Here is an 18,424-nt window from a genome sequence, read left to right as displayed (position 1 = left end):
AAAATTATGTAAATTAATTTGCAATTCTTTCTCGTCCAGTAACATGCTTCTCATGCCCCTCCTAGGCATGAATTAAGATGATTACTCATCTCCTTTCCTCCTTACATTAAAGGCTAGATGCCTCATCTCAAGGGACTTAGAAACCTTACACTGCTATTTCAATTATAATTTAAATTCACACCTTTCAGTTATTTTCTGTAGGTGTTTATTATTTAGTCAAGTATAAGATGTATCCTTTAAAAAAAAATGTATCCTTTAATCCTATTCTTAGAAACATCCTGAGACAATTTTTGTTTACTTCTGTAGATTTTTCTCTCTTGAGTACATCAGAATGAAAATCTACGATTTCCCAAGTTTCTCCTAAGGTGAATATAATAAGTAGCATTACATTTAATTGCAGTAAGCTAATTCATAAAGAAATAATAACCTATCAATCTGAATCCTTATTTTGAAGCCAGCTTTCAGAAATTTTGATATTTTTGTAGGCATGGTTGAGGTATCTAACCATGTACCTTAAATGATGGTGCTTCTAAAATAAAAATCTTGATTCAAAGCAATGCAAAAAGTTAACAAAACAAAGATTCTCCAGTGTATTCACTTGATCTGTTGTTATATAAGTGGATTTTATAACAAACTTCTCAGTAATAAGTAGTACAGTATACGTATGTCTATGTGAAAGTCCCTCAGTCGTGTCCAACGCTTTGAGACCCCACGGACTGTAGCCCACCAGGCAATTCCATCCATGGGATTTTCCAGGCAAGAATACTGGAGTGGGTTGCCATTTTCTTCTCCAGGGCATCTTCCCAGCCCAGGGACCAAACCTAGGTCTCCTGCATTGCAGGTAGACTCTTTACTGTCTGAGCAACCAGGGAAGCCCATAGTACAGTATATATCTCCACTTAAATTCATCAAGAAATTATATTTTAGTATCAAAGCTCTCTGATACTGAATGCTCCTGGAATGCATTCTTATAGGGAGTCACCATTGATCCTATCCTACAATTTACTGACCGCCAGAAAGTGAAAATTATATTTAATTGAGCTGAATCAGAGAATCACACAACAAAGAACTCTGTATTATTCAATTCTCAGATATTTCTACTGTGGGATGACAAATAAACATAACTATTGATGGATGTAATATATTAATGTGCCACATAGTTTTAATCATAAAAGTATATTTTAACCTCATCCTAATCAGAAACATTTTAAAGCACAAAATATTACCCACCAATTTCAAACTCATGGTTGCTGACAAAGATCCTTATAGTCAAAGCTATGTTTTTTTCCAGTAGTCAAGTATAGATCTAAAAGTTGGCCCATAAAGAAAGCTGAGCACCGAAGAACTTACACTTTTGAATCATGGTGCGGGAGAAGAGTCCCTTGGACTTCAAGGAGATCAAACCAGTTAATCCTAAAGGAAATCAACCCTGAATATTCATTGGAAGGACGGATGCTGAAGCTGAAGCTCCAATACTTTACCTACCTGATGTGAAGAGCCAACTCATTGCAAAAGACCCCAATGTTGGGAAAGACTGAAAGCAAAAGAAGTGGGCAGCAGAGGATGAGGTGGTTAGATAGCAACGCTGACTCAATGGACATGGATTCTAGAAAATTCCGGGACAGAGTGGAAGACAGAGGAGCCTGGTGCCTGGAGTCCACGGGGTTGCCAAAGGTCAGGCATGACTGAGCACGCACGCATGATTTGTGGCAAATCTTTCATTTCTCTCCACGTGATTTATATCAACCATATAAGTGGCTTACCACAGCTACTGATCCTTCTTGATACAGTCTCTACAAGAACTTTCTACAAGAAATTTTCTGCAAGAATTTTCTTCTCAGCACCCTGGATGAGAACGTACATGGATTGTTATCAGAGAGATAGCTTACCGAATCATAAGTCCTGCTAAGAGCTGCCAAAATGCCAGATCTACCATCTCCCACAACTATACGGTAAAAGCCTCTATCAAATAGATTCTTCTTTCAAGGATCTCTGGCTGGCTAGCACAGTGCAGCAGTATTTGTGAGTGAATAGCTCAGGGTTGAGGAAGTAATCCACAGCATAGCTACGTGAACATGTAATGTATCTTAGATGCTTTCTCTTAAAGCAAAAGGACTCATAACTCTTACCTGACCTGAACTCAGAAAAAAACACATGAATATTTATTCAAAAATTGCATTCACTGAACATTGTTTCTGTTTAGGTTATGAATGCTGAGGTTTGAGTCAATTATTTTCATGTTTAGGATATGACTTCTAGACTAGATTAAAAAAAAAAAAAGACTAGCAGGCTCATCCTTACCTTGAAAAAGTATCATTACCATTATCTAGAATGCAAATATATTCATGTCTGCTCACTTTTATTGATGAATGAATACACAATTAGTTTTTATAACAAAGTGTACTCAAACTTCAAGCAGTCTCTGTTTATGTATATATTGATTCTATATTTCCCTGATTTAAAAATATGTAAAAATTTCTATGTAGACATACAGAATTTTTATTTTTTGAATATATTAACTACTTAATTTTGACCCAGTTGACATATTTCTCTCTTAGTTAAAAGCAAAAGGATTTGCCTACAGCACTTTCTGCATCTCTTCCTATATTATATATAAAGAAAAATGATTAAGGTTTTTAGTTTAAATTTTTAACTTTCTGAAGCAAAGCAGTTATGACTTTTTCCAGGTTTTTTTCCCATATTTCTCAGATACCCTTATCTGTCAAACTCCACATTTGATCTTTAATTTCTTGAGGCTATTTAATAGTGACATATGTGTTAACTGACTATCTTTAGTTCTTCACAGTTTGGTTTCATCCATTCCATCAAGTATTTTAAGAAGCTTGAAATGCTCCCAGGATTTCTTATCTAAAAGAGATTTAAAGAAAGACAATTCTAGTAGGATTTTATTATATATCCATCTAAAAGGAAAATTAATTTTGCCTCAGGTATCAAATGCAAATGAGAACTCCATCATATAAAGCTTTGTATGAGTAGCCTAATTGAATTAAGGTATGATATTCAGATATTTTATGCCAAAAGATGTACTTTGTTTAAATTATTACAACTCAACATCCAATCTCTCCCCAGTTCACCAGTCTAGCAATGTTTCATGTTTTGTTTCTATATCGGTGATATACTTCCTATAACATGCTAATGAAAATGAGAAAATGATCTCATATTACCTCAACGTTTCACAGTAGAGTGCATAGATTTAAATGAAGAAGGGCAAGAGTTGACTTGGAGACGTGAGACAAGATCAATCACAGATGATTGGAAATGATATTGCTTTTATTCCCCTCCTGTAATAATTCTTCTGAAGAGCCAATTTTGTGGGGTAACCTACTCTTCCCACTTAATAATTTGATCCCATTGTACTATAAATATAATATCAAAATCTCCTGCAGAACAATGCCTGGCAAAACCTTGGAATATGAAGGAAGCATATTTCTTTCCATCGTTTTAATGCACAAATACCCAACATCTGGCCCACACTGAAATACATAGTTCCTGGCAGCTGGTATCAAACTTTGTACACCAAATGCAGTCAGAATCTTTTCTGAGCAGGTTCCCTCTACATGATCTGGGACACATGTTTGATATTATCTGGGAAAACAAACACAATGAGTCAATGGTTTGAGCTCTGCTTCACACTGAAAAGAAGTTTGGCTCCATAAACTATTTCTGAGAAGCATATTTCTCTCTGAGCATAGTAGCTAAAAGTTCCATTATTAATGTAAATACATGAGAAGGAAGAGGGAAACCTTGATGATTGCCATGGTAAAAAATTAAACAGCCCTGGGACTGTTGATCAGAGTTGACTTTAGTAACTGGCTGGGAATGCAGACATTTGATCTAGCATATACACTATTACTAGAATTCACACTGACCAATGTCTTCTCCTATAAAACATTTGCACTCTGAGGAATTATAGAATTTCCAGTGACATTTGTGAAACCTCATGAATTTCTGGAAAATAGCTTTAGGAATAAATGCTATCTGGATTTTAGAGTAAATTTAAAGTAGTTTCATGTGTAAAAACCAAATATTTTCCCTTCCTTAGACAAAATATAGATTTAAATAATTTAGAAACCTTTTGTTGATTTTAGACTACATATGTACTTCTGTGTTAATATCACAGATCCCAAGATACACAGTACCCATCTTTCAGAGCATCAGTTTTACTTACTGGTAATATCATATCAGTTTGAGCTCCACAACAGTTTCCCAGAAATGATTGGAAATCATATATGCCTGCTAAAAAAAAAAAAAAAAACTGTAGACAAATGAGTAAAATTTTATTTTTAGACTTCTTGATTACTTTGATGGAATATTTTGACAATAATTCGTAAGAGGAAAATTTCCCAAGATGTAAATCATCTTTGCAAAATCCTATTTGGATTAAGTTATATATATGTTGTCACTAAGTGTTAGTTAATAATGTCATGGACCAAGTGACAGATGGGTGTTGCCTTAAATTGAATTTATTACAATACACATACTTAGGAGTTCCAGATACAAAGACATACAGATACATATGTATGCAAAGTAATCATTCCTCTCATTTCAGTTAGGTATCTCATCCTAAATATCAGTTTTATTATGCCTGTAGAATTCTACCTGCTTGTTGGTAGAACAGATTGTTAAACTAAATCCATTCTTCTACAGTCCCCAAATGTGAAAAGAAAAAATTAGGTGGGGTGAAATTATGCTAATCTTTAGTAATTTCCATTTCCTATTTTCCAAACAATATCTATTGAGCCACCATAATAAAATAGTGTATCACAATAAAGTGATTTGAAAGATAATTCTTTTTTCGTGATTTTCAGTGAAATAACTTATTCTATAAGTAGACAAATGAACTTTGGTCTATACAACTTAGAATAAAAGGGAATTAATGGACAATAAATATCTGATGATTCAAGCCCATTTGGGGTTTGAATAAATGCAAATGAAGACCATATCAAGTTATCATTTTGTACCCATATTACTGGAAAAAATAAAAGTCAGACAAAAAAGCAAATGTCGGAAAGTATGTGAATGTATAGGCTCTCTTCATTTTGGAATAAGGCAAACACACATCCTCACATAAAAAGGGGTGGGATTGTTACCACAATATATCAGTAAGGTGAGAAACAGGTAAGGGGAGAAGAAGAGATTTGAAAGATGTTAGTTTTTGTGTTTAATGGTGGTTTAGTGAATGTTTATTCTTTTATTAAAAACAAAATGTCCATCCAGTTAAATTTAAAAAGGACATTCATAAAAAATAATGTCTGTCATTAATCAAAGACTACATTTATGCTAATTCAATGTATCTGAGGGAATATAAATATATAAGTAAATCAAGCTGTAGCTATGAAAAAACATCTGCCATATTAGAAACAGCATATAAGTTTATTGCATGTTTTGCACCTGAATTTTATTTGGTTTGCCCTTCCTTTCTTTAAATTCAATTACAAAGGAGCAAGGATGAGAGAATAACAGAATAAGATTCAAAATTCAGAACTGTTTTAGTCTCTACCTTAACAAATTGATTATCTTGCACTTCATTCCTTTAGGCTTTTGTTTCTCCACTTGGAAAAATAACAGATACACTTATTTCTGGATTTACTCAGAAATATTAAAACAAATTTTAGTACTTTTATGTGCCAGATTAGGCTTCCCTGGTGGCTTAGATGGTACAGAATCTGCCTGCCGCGCAGGAGACCTGGATTAGATCCCTGGGTTGGGATGATCCCCTAGAGGAGGAAATGGCAACCCACTCCAGTATTCTTGCCTGGAGAATCCCCTTGGACAGAGGAGCCTTGCGGGCTACAGTCTATGGGGTCATAAAGAGTCAGACACAACTGAGCAATTAAGCACATGTTCCAGATGGGCTTCCTAGATGGATCAGTGGTGAAAAATTTGCCTGCAATGCAGAAGATGTACATTCGATTCCTGGGTTGGGACGATCCCCTGGACTAGGATGGCAACCTACTCCAATATTGTTGCCAGGAAAACTCTAGGGACAGAGGAGGCTGGGGTTGCAAAAGAGATACAACTGCGTGATTAAACAACAATGTATTCCAGATACCATTTTAAATAGCAGAGACACAGAGAGGGGTGTGTGTGCTGCCGCTCAATCGTGTCTGACTGTGCGGCATGGACTGTAGCCCGCTAGGCTCCTCCTTCCGTGGAACATCCCAGGCAAGAATACTGGAGTGGGGTGCCATTACCCTCTCCAGGGGATCTTCCCGACCCAGGGTCAAACTCAAGTTTTCTGCATTAGCAGGCAGATTCTTTACCACTGGGGCCACCTTGGAAAATCCACAGAAATGAATAAATATCAAATTTTTACACTTACCAAATTTACAGTATAGTGGAAGAAAGAAAATCTAATTAAACTCCCCATTAAATATAGCGCTGTCACTGAGGTCACCGCTATGAAGGAGAAATGTGGTGGTGGTCCTTGTGGGGGCAGAGGATCATGGCACATTAGAGTGACTTGAGCTCATCAGAAAGATAAGGCAAGGCTTTCCAGCATGTGATGGCTGAGCTGAGGTCTCAAGAATGACCATGGGCATTGCCTGGTGAGGGAGAGAAAGAAAAGAACTTCGTGCAAAGGGCTAATATAGGCATGATGGGCGGGAGGGGTGTGACCTCCCTTAAAGGACGAAGAAAGAAGATGGGGTTCAGAGAGAGAATGAGAGAGAAGGGGAGGAGGGAGAGAACATAAACTAGAAGGCGCTGAGGGTCAATACAGAAAACAGACTGCAAAAGACCGGTAAACTGGGATGGAAGATTTTGTCATAATCCAGGAGCAGTGAAATTCCATTCACGGTTATAAACAGGAAGGTAAGGTGCTCGTATGTTTGCTTTAACAATGCTGCTTGACTCAAGTGAGAAGACAAGACAGGTTGGTCAAGAATGAATGTGGTGACATATCATTTTCAGAGTAGAACCACACAGAAAAGAGGATAATATGCATTAGTACACTGGGGATAAAAAGGAATATAATTTGATGAATTTGGTACCTGTATAGCAAGCAATATCTGGGACCCAGCACTGAGTTAGATATGAAGGAAAGGGGAGAATGCAGAACCAAAGATAACTCTTCCATAAATTGATAAAATATTCCGGGAAAGATTGGTATTACCTTGTAATTGTGATGCCTTCTAATGAGATAAGGAAGGTGGGAGAGGGTCTAATTTGGTAAGAAGGAAATACTCACGTTTCATTATGGAAGGCTGAGTTTTGTGTGTTGAAATTCTCCCAAAATGTTTGGCTTTGACAGGTAACAAAAATGAGCGCTGTAACGTAAGTCTTAGATAAGTTTCAGTTTTCTCACTACTATAAAAATTACATTTTCATCCAGACATATTAAAGGCTATTAGGATAAAGACACTGGAGAAAAAAGTCTGCTGAATCTTCTAAATTCCTCTTGGGTTATGTGTTCCCCTTGACAGTGATGACATTTTACTTGCTTTTGGTGAGGTGCTGCCAAGTCATAGAATGTATTAAATAAGGGTTTAACTTTGACAGGCTTCTTTTATCACAGATTGTGTCCCATAGACCTAACTACTAAGTTCTATACACACTCTCTAAGTCTGTATTGGTGCTAACTTATCAACATTGACCTTAGATTAAATAATTATCAATAGAGTTGATGTATGTATGTATGTGTTGCAGTTTTTCACTGATGATTTGTCTGGGTGCTTACAGAAACACAAGGTTAGTCATCAACAGCTTCCTTCTGTTACAAGGAAGTTTAGGAGGAAGTGAACACAACAGACCTACCTGGTACTCACTGTAGATGCCATCAAGACATTCATGAGAAAGTTTTCAGTAGTTAGGAGAAGTTGGGAGATAGGTATTTTATTCTTTTGAGCACAAACAACAATTAAAGCCATGGGCACAAAGCTGATTTTAGAAAGTGTACAGAGTGAGCAGAGAGTCAGAAAATGTAGGTAATACTCAGATGATGAGTTTAAAAGAGAAAATTGAATTGTAAGCCAAATAATAAAATAAATATCTATGAGTCCACATTAGTATACAAAATGATTTAAAAAATAAATTACTTTTAAGGACAGTAAATGAATGCTGGATGCAGAAGGATTCAAAATAATTTATGAAGATATTCCACCCTCAAGAAGGTAATGGATAACTCCCCACTCTTTGTCTTTATAGTAGAGAAAACTCATACTGTCTCAGCCAGGCAATTAAGGTTAACATCATCAACAGTAAGCCATATTGACAAGATGTATCTTTGCTAGGTTGTGAAGAGATTATCACTTTACTTCATCCTTCCTGCAAACCCAAGACTCTAGTCCAGTCATGAGATAATATCAGACAAATACAAATTTGGGGACACTCTACGAAATACTTAACCTGTACTCCTCAAAAATATCAACATCATCAAAACCAATAGAAGCTCCTATATAACACAGGAAACTAAACCTGGTACTCTGGGACTAACCTAGAGAGGTGGGATGGGGTGGGGAAGGGAGAGAGGTTCAAGACGAAATGGACATATGTATACTTTTGGCTGATTCACGTTGTTGTATGGCAAAAAGCAACATAACATTGTAAAGAAATTGTCCTCCATTAAAAATAAATTTTAAAAATATGTTTAAAAAGGAGGAGGAACTAAAGTACCCAGGTAAGCACATGTTATCTCCTAAGGTCACTTCATAGATTTCATTTTGTTTTTTAGTACCTCTATGCTATACATCTCCTTTCTTAGCCAGCTTCCTTGCGTTACTTGATGGCAAATAGAAAGGGGAAAAGTGTAAGCAGTGACAGATTTTATTTTCTTAGGCTCCAAAATCACTGAGAATGGTAACATAGCCATGAATTTAAAAGATGTCTGCTCCTTGGAGGGAAAGGTTATGACAAACCTAGACAGTGTAGTAAAAAGCAGAGACATTACTTTACCAACAAATGTCCATATAGTCAAAGCTACGGTTTTTCCAGTAGCCACATCTGGGTGTGAGAGTTAGACCATTCAGAAGTCTGAGCACCAAAGAACTGGTGCTTTTGAATTGTGGTGCTGGAGAAGACTCTTGAGAGTCCCTTGGATAGCAAGGAGATCAAAACAGTCAATCCTAAAAGAAATCAATCGTGAATATTCATTGGAAGGACTGACACTGACGCTGAAACGCCAATCCTTTGGTCACCGAAAGCAAAGAGCTGACTCATTGGAAAAGACCCTATTGGTGGGAAATATTGAAGGTAAAAGAAAGGGGTGGCAGAGGATGAGATGGTTAAATAGGGTCACTGACACATGGACATGAATTTGAGCAAACTCTGGGAGAAAGTGGAAGACATCCTATGGTCCATGGGGCTGCAGAGAGAGACTCGACTCAGCGACTGAACCACGGCAACATCCTCTATTCCATACAACCCCTTTCTCAGCCAGCTTCCTTAGCTTGATTAAACATGCTAAAAAAAAAATGTGACTGACATCTAGTTTCCAAGTCTGCATAACTTTGCAGCTCCTGAATCAGCAGACAACTGATATCTTCTGTCTCTAGATCCAAATCCACAAGGAGATAATTGGTCAGCCTATCTTTGGTACAAGTTTTCAGATATCATAAATTATTGGCTAATCTGTAAACGGGCTCCTTCTTCAGTTAGATGTTCCCCTAGTTCCACTCAGCTGTGACCAGTAGAGATGGGCAGACATTTGAGAAAGGGTGCACTCAGGGTGGGTCTTCCCAGGTGGCACCACTGGTAAAGAACCCAGCGGCCAATGCAGGCAGCTGAAAGAGATGTAGGTTTGATTCCTGGGTTGGGAACATTCCCTGCAGAAGGAAATGGCAACCCACTCCAGTATTTTGCCTGGAGAATTCCATGGACAGGCGAGCTTGGTGGGCTACAGTCCATAGGGCCACACAGAGTTGGAAAAGACTGAGGCAACTTAGCACGCATGCATGCTTAGGGTGAGCACCCCCAAAACATTTCTACTGCCGCTACTGTGGTTAAGGAACACAACACCTTAGCATGGAGTGGTAGGCCATATAATAACTGCAAAAGATGTCTATGTTCTGGTATCCAGAACCTGTGAATAATTGTTAGTTATATGGCAAGACAGAACATGGTGTGTACAGATGCAAACATGCTAATGATCTGACCTTAATTAAAAAAGGGAAGAGTAGCAGCCTGGATTTCCCAGGTGGGTCCTGTGTAAACAATCATAAATCCTTAGAAGTTGAAGCAGGAAGAAAACAAATCAATGTTAGAATGATGAGATGTGATACTCAACCTGCCATCACTGGCTTTGAAATTGGAAGGGGTCCTGGAGCCAATGAATGTTGGCTTCCTCTAGAAGCTGGAAAATGCAAACAAAAGTATTCTCCTCTTGATCCTCCAGATCAGAACAAAGTCCTGCAGACACCTTGAATTTGGCCCAGAGGAACCCAGTTTGGACAAGTGTGGATTGACTGTAGGAAAATTTGCATTGCTTTAATCCATTGAGCTCATGGCAATTTATCACAGCAACATTAGGCAACAGATGTAATTGGTTTGCAAGTGATATACATATCCTAATCTACACCTGAAGAGTACTTTAGCAGAGTCTGTATATTTATAGTAATTGTGGATATCCCTGTATGGACTATGCCTGATTTGCTGATTCATTTCTCATAAAAAAGTGGGGATTATCCATTAAAAAAAGATAAATGATCCAGAGAATTAATATAAGAATAACCCCATTAATAATATGAGTCAAATTCTACCCCCCACATAATAAAATACTCATGAAAGGTTCCTATAAAATATTTGGTTTTGAGAGGAAGCTGTCTGGATCTTGAGGCAATGAGATCCATGCTTATTTATATCTTACCAAGTGCTGTTGTCAGACATGATCTATTTGTATTTGTCACAGTCAAATTCTTATGACTTTAGCACAGTAGGCAATGCTATATAAAGAAGCTGAAGAAGGATAAGTAGTATCATTCACTGATATGTGTAGGTTAATATATATGTTAAGGAGCATAATAAAAAAAAATTAAAGCTAAAGGACACTTGGAAACTATTTACTTCAATAAATCCTCAACATTTTCAAGAGAAATCCAAGAGTTCTCACAGTTAAGAAAAGAATAGAGCTTCCAAATATGCTTTCCTCATAAATGGTACAAAGGAAAGGAATGCAAGGCTGACGGTGAAATTTTGCTGTGCTTAGAAGAAAAAAAGGCCTCTAAATAATGAAGCCTGCTTCCTTTTTACAACTGCATGATAACTAAAATTTCCCAACAGAGAACAGTTCTGCCTATATCTTTCTCTATCTCCTCTATGCTTTTTAGGCCTCAAGAAGCTTTTTCTGGGCATCAGACCTAATGCATCTTATATTATCACAGAACAAAGGTATTTTTAATCAGCAGCCCAAGTTAGAGGAAAATTGAAGTAATTTGGGGTCAGTGCCAGCATCAATCTGAACTTGAGTAACACTGTCCTGATTTCAACTCTCTCTGTCTGCCAAACCTAGATTTTCCCACATTATTTTAATATGACTTGGATATGACAAATGCACATGCTGTGGTGCCCAGACTTTGTCTTGGAAAGGAGGGACAGAGTCTTCCGGAGAGTGAAGAAAAAGAGCATGGCTTCCCAATGCTGACTAGGACTGCGAGATCAGAAAAACATCTTGTAGCCAATTTTTAAAAATAGACATGCATTTCCAAGTGTTTGGGAAACACTTTTAATCTCTATCTCTAGAAATGGTTCATCAGAAAGGACATAATGGGAAGGGTGACACGGGCCACCTGCTTATTGTTCCTATCATCTGCAGGAGACAGGGTTCTTAAACTGTCAGTGTTAGCATCTATAGCTCTGAGAATTGGAATCAAGTAGCTCAGAAGAGGGACTAAGCAGACATCTTACATTTAAAACAAAGTCATTGGGGCAGAATCCCTTAGGAAAAGGGGACAACAGGGGATGAGATAGTTGGATGGCATCATCAGCTCAATGGATATGAGTTTCGGCAAACTCTGGGAGATAGTGAAGGACAGGGAAGCCTGGTGTGCTGCAGCCCATGGGGTCGCAAAGAGTCAGACACGATTGAGAGGCTGAACAAAAAGAATCCCTTAGAACACCAAAAAGGACTCCTGTTCTCATTATAAATAGACTATGCTTCTTGCTGATTTTAATATCTAGCTTAAGATAATTAGATGTATATTTAAATATTTTGAAAAACAAGCTAATGAAAGAGACATGTTTGTAAGGCGCAATTTTAAGATATAATTTTAAAGTTTTAAGTATATGCCTTAATAAATAAACAAGATCATGTATCCCAAAGCAGTTTACATTTTGTGGTACTTTGTCTTAAGCTGAGAGCCAACCTCTTGATGAAAGTAAAAGAGGAGAGTGAAAAAGTTGGCTTAAAGCTCAACATTCAGAAAACTAAGATCATGGCATCTTGTCCCATCACCTCATGGGAAATAGATGGGGAGACAGTGGAAACAGTGTCAGACTTTATTTTTGGGGGGCTCCAAAATCACTGCAGATGGTGACTGCAGCCATAAAATTAAAAGACGCTTACCCCTTGGAAGGAAAGTTATGACCAACCTAGACTGCATATTAAAAAGCAGAGACATTACTTTGCCAACAAAGGTCCATCTGGTCAAGGCTATGGTTTTTCCAGTGGTCATGTATGGATGTGAGAGTTGGACTGTGAAGAAAGCTGAGCACCAAAAAATTGATGCTTTTGGACTGTGGTGTTGGAGAAGACTCTTGAGAGTCCCTTGGACTGCAAGGAGATCCAACCAGTCCATCCTAAAGGAGATCAGTCCTGGGTGTTCATTGGAAGGACTGAGGCTGAAGCTGAAACGCCAATACTTTGGCCACCTCATGTGAAGGGTTTACTCATTGGAAAAGACCCTGATGCTGGGAGGGATTGGGGGCAGGAGGAGAATGGGATGACAGAAGATGAGATGGCTGGATGGCATCATCGACTCGATGGACATGAGTTTGAGTAAACTCCAGGAGTTGGTGATGGACAGGGAGGCCTGGTGTGCTGAGGTTCATGGGGTCGCAAAGAGTCGGACACGACTGAGCGACTAAACTGAGTGTAGAACATGTCTCTAGGCTCTTCCTTCAAGGTATTTCAACAGAACATAAATGCAATGTCATAACTCTCTTGTTACTTCAAATAAAACGTTTACTCATCATAATACATGGGCACATACTCAGCATCTCTTGGACTCTTTCTCTAGCAACATCTCAAACATAGGACTTCGGTTCAAGGTACACCTCCTTACATTCTCCTACCGTGCTGTTCCTACTCTTGGTTAATCACCAGTTATCTACTAATGCACGCTGGAATTTGGATCATTTTTCTTCTCTCCATTTTCTGAACTTCTGCACCTGACATTACTCAATACATCTTATCAAATCCATTTTTGAAATGACTCAGAATCCCATCTCTATGCTCCCCTCTTATAGCCCTTGGATTAACTGATTCTTTCATTTTCAGCCTGGATTACAAAGCTGATTTCCCTTACTAAGTTTCTTTACCATTCTCATCCATGTGAAGCAGCTAGCATTATCTTTCCAAGTACAAATTCAATCATGTCATACTCATGATTAAAACTATTCAATAATTGATTTTATGTAAGATAAAGTGCCACTCTGAGGCTAAGGTATACCCTCAGCCTTTCTTCTTTTAATTCTCCACATCCTTCGTCTCCGTATGCCAGCTGTACTGAATTCTTTGCTGTCCCTTAAAAATCCCATCCATTTCATGACCCTCAGATTTCCATCCAACTATCTTTGAACTTATCTCTCTTCTTTCTCCATGGGAAAAAAATGGAAAAGTCCAGGTCAGGTCAAAGTAATGTCATCACACATTTGGATTTCCCTTTGTGATTTCGGGTTTACATCTATTGTTTCAACATAATCGGTAACATCACTTCCTTTCACTAACAATCATAGTTGTCCAGATGGTGAAATAGATGATTCCCTTAGGCAAAAGCCATCTTTATCTTTCTTTCCGCTGAAACTTTCCTTGAATTATTTAGGATCAAGTAGGTGTCCAGGGAACACAAAAAATGTTTACATAGTTTGCATGGTAGTAAATGTCCTACTAATGTATACATTCTATAGTAGTAGGCCTTTGACTGTGTGGATCACAACTGTGGAAAATTCTTAAAGAGATGGGACTGCCAGACCATCTTACCTGTCTCCTGAGAAATCTGTATGCAGGTCAAGAAGCAACAGTTAGAACTGGACATGGAACAACAAACTGGTTCCAAATTGGGAAAGGAATACATCAAGGCTATAGATTGTCACCCTGCTTATTTAACTTACATGCAAAGTACATCATGCAAAATGCCATGCTGGATGAAGCACAAGCTGGAATCAAGATTTCTGGGAGAAATATGAATAACCTCAGATATGCAGATGACACCACTCTTATGGCAGAAAGTGAAGAACTAAAGAGACTCATGATGAAAGTGAAAAAACTCACTTAAAACTCAACATTCAGAAAACCAAGATCATGGCACCTGGTCCCATCACTTCATGACAAATAGATGGGGAAATAGTAGAAACAGTGGATGACTTTATTTTTCTGAGCTCCAAAATCACTGCAGATGGTGACTGCAGCCATGTAATTAAAAGACACTTGCTCCTTGGAAGAAAATCTATGACCAACTTAGACAGCATATTAAAAAGCAGAGACAGTACTTTGCCAACAAAGGTCCATCTGGTCAAAGCTATGGTTTTTCCAGTGGTCATGAATGGATATGAGAGTCGGACTATAAAGAAAGCTGAGTGCTGAAGAACTGATGCTTTTGAACTGTGGTGTTGGAGAAGACTCTTGAGAGTCCCTTGGACTGCAAGGAGATCCAACCAGTCCATCCTAAAGGAGATCAGTCCTGGATGTTCATTGGAAGGACTGATGTTGAAGCTGAAAAATTCCAATACTTTGGCTGCCTGATGCAAAGAGCTGACTCATTTGAAAAGACCCTGATGCTGGGAAAGATTGAAGGCAGGAGGAGAAGCGGACGACGGAGGATAAGATGCTCGGATGACATCACTGACTCGATGGACATGAGTTTGAGTAGGCTCCAGGAGTTGCTCAACAGGGAAGCCTGATGTGCTGCAGTCCATGGAGTTGCAAAGAATCAGACATGACTGAGCAACGGAACTGAACTGAATTGTAGTAGGAAGAACAGTTAACATTTAATGCAAGCTCAGAGTGTGTCAGACAATGTAAAAACCCTAGTAAAATTTCACAACAATCCTGAAAGGAAGACGCTCTTGTCATCCCCATTTTGGACATAAGGAGACTGAAGCAAAGCAAGTTTAAGTAACCTGGCCAAGGTTGCATACATGATAAGAGGCGAGAGAAAGGCAAACCAAGGCAATGGTTTCAAAGTAAACACTATTATGAAGTGCAGTGTGCATATTTACCCATGTGCCCCTTTGCCTTCAAGTAAGTATCTAAGAGATGCATAATAAATGCCATTGTAAGAAAATGATTATTTTAAGGATAAATGTCATTTCAAATATCATAGTCAAATACAGCCTTAGATGACTGGTTATGTCAGAATGCTATCCCCTTCCTCTCTGTTTTATTTTATAAATTCCTGTGATAGCACTGTTAGCTTTCTCTCCCTCAACCAAGAATGCTACTCCTGAAATTATTCTAATTATATAGCTAAATAGTTATACAAAATGCTTTTTTGAGAGTTATAATGAGTAGCTTTTCTTTTAACCACTTCTAATTTTGTTGCTTTTCATTTTCATATATGTGTTTATCTTAATAGTAGAAGTACACTCAGGGTTTGTACTGGTATTGGGAAGTCTTGAAATAAGAATAGATGGAGAAAAATTAAAATTTCAAATTGTATGTTGCTGGCAAGTGGAAGGATTGCTCAAATGCTAGCATCAGTAGTGAAAAGTGACTATAATTCGTTAATCGAGTATTTGGCTTCCTACATAGAAGAGAACTTGCCTCAACAGTTGGTAAATCCCTTAAGAGTTAAGCAGAAAAACATGGCAATACCTTACTTTTCAGAGCAATTAGATTTGCAAGTTAAGTTTAGAGAGAGAGGGGGAATACTTAGGAATACTCTGACCTCTGAAATTAAATATAGTTATTGGTAATAGAAGAAATTTAAAGAACTGAGAAAAATTGTATGCATTTAAGAAGAATAATCATAAAGGTACCAATCTTCAACTCTCCCTGACTGGAGTCTGACTCCATAATGAGCTGTGCGCGCACGCGCACACACACACATTTATCTGTATAAAGTTTCCTTTGGATCACAGCACAGGAAAGAGAATCTGATATCCCTCAAGAACAGACAAGTCTATATTTAAGCAGACAGAGCCTCAGATCAATTAAACAAAAATGAGCTTTATGAGAGAAAACATTAAGCGGACTCCTTCCTGGATTATTTTTCTAAAAGAAAATTTTAGTTCTAATTGATGTCGTGAAGTTTGTTGCTGCAAACTGAAGTTTATATCAAATATTTGGCAGGGCTTCAGGAAAAGGTTTCAGTTCACCTTGATTCCCTAATTGAGATGTTCAGGGGGTGTTTTGATTCCTTTTTACCTAGAAGTGCTGCAGTGACATTGTCTACATGGGCTGTTTCAACTTGAGTTCTTGCTTCTTTTCTTGCTGAGTGCTAAATTGTTTTTCAGTCTATCTGGCAATCTGTTATTTTTTTCTTCCCCCTACAGGGTTCAGTATTTGTCCTTGAAGAGTTGTCAACTGCAAAACGCAAAGAAAATTGTATGTCCAATTAAAGTGAGGCAAAACACAACTGTCAAATCAAGCCCATTAACCCCATGAGTACCGTAATTTTTGGTGTACCTGAGAGTTCCCTTCTCAGTTCCTGCAGTTCTAGTCATTTCCAACCCCTTTCCTTTTTTGAAAGATACAGCTTATGGGACAGAGTCCTGTGGTATGCAACATCAATCAAGTTTTGTGACATCGTCATCCAGTTGCAAATAACATATTTAATTTATTGGACATGTTTCCAGAATGAATGATTAAATGTATTTAGAAGAATAATAGTAACTCCTCATATTTAATATTTTCAATTTTATCCCATTCATTCTTTTCATTCTACCATAAAAACATCTTTCCTACTTTTCAGGGTTATACTGGATAGACAACACTGAATAAGGCAGGAAAGTTTATTACCCTTACAAGTTTATAATCTAGTGAGACAAACAAGCAATTAATAGACTATGATTCAATTACAATTGTCATCAGTGATACGGAAGAAGAGGGCAGAGTGCTATGAGAACAGCAGATCTGAAATAGCCTTTGGTCCACCTTGAAGGGTGGACGGAAAGGAACTGAGCCACCAAGAGAAGACTTGAGGTCACTGCCTTCCTGCAGGGGATAGAGTTTGTGCTAAGGACTGAAGGATAATGCTGATATTGAGGAGAAATACATAGGAGGATGAGGAAGAAGATAGCTAACATGTTTTGAGGGCTTCCTGGTTTTCGGTTCTGGTGGTTTATACGTTCGTGTTACAGAAAACAGTGAGGCTAATTGGTTTTAAAACTCACAGCCCTATGAAATGTGGTCCAAAGTAAAAGTCTCCATTTAGGTTCAGATCATCAAGCACCTAGGATTTTGCATGTCTTTTCAACCAACTGTGTGTGGCAATGGCCCTTAGGCTGCCTCCACTCATGACTGTAAAATGGCAACAGTTCCAGGTATTATAATCCGACATGACAATATTCAGAGGATGACTCTTTCTCTGTCTAATTTCTCTTTTTATGAGAGGGGCCTGGTTTCCAAGATGCCCTCAGCTAACTTTCTCTCATATTTTATTAGGCAGAATTGGGACACAGTCTCCATTCCTAAGTGAATAATTCAGGAGGAAAGAGATAAGAGATATGATGACATTAGAGATGGAAATTAGCAAATCAGGCCTGTAACTACTTCAGATATCCTGAAGGTTTTTCATGCCACTTTAATGCATATATTGAAAATTCTAGATATATGTCTTCTTAAAGGAAACTTACTATTCAAAATACATTTGCAATTTTCAAGTCAGTTTCTCATAATCATTTCACACCAATTACTATCAACATATCTGCTACTTAAGACAGTAAACAGAAGATGTTAGAAAACTATGGTAGCTGATGCATTTTCGTTGTTCAAGTTTATTCATGCAAAGTATTTTAAATCTAAAAAAATAGGGGACAGATGCTACTGAAAGTGATACAGTCTATCTTCCTTGTCATTTACTGTGACAATGAACAATATGTCATGTTGTCTTTACCAATATGAGAAATAAATCACGGAAGAAATGGAAAAAAAGGAGAAAATTTAAAATATCACAAGGGAACTCTGTACTGACTGTACTCGACTACCTTTTTATTATACTGCTAGCATAATTATAAAATAGTTTCTGGCCATTGAGGATTAACATATGGTTGATGTTAGACATGTAATCTTAATTCTTATAACATCATATGT

The sequence above is a fragment of the Odocoileus virginianus genome, chromosome 19 (assembly GCF_023699985.2).
Source record: "Odocoileus virginianus isolate 20LAN1187 ecotype Illinois chromosome 19, Ovbor_1.2, whole genome shotgun sequence".
In the NCBI taxonomy this organism is placed as follows: Eukaryota; Metazoa; Chordata; class Mammalia; order Artiodactyla; family Cervidae; genus Odocoileus; species Odocoileus virginianus.
This window is presented reverse-complemented; position numbering follows the sequence as displayed.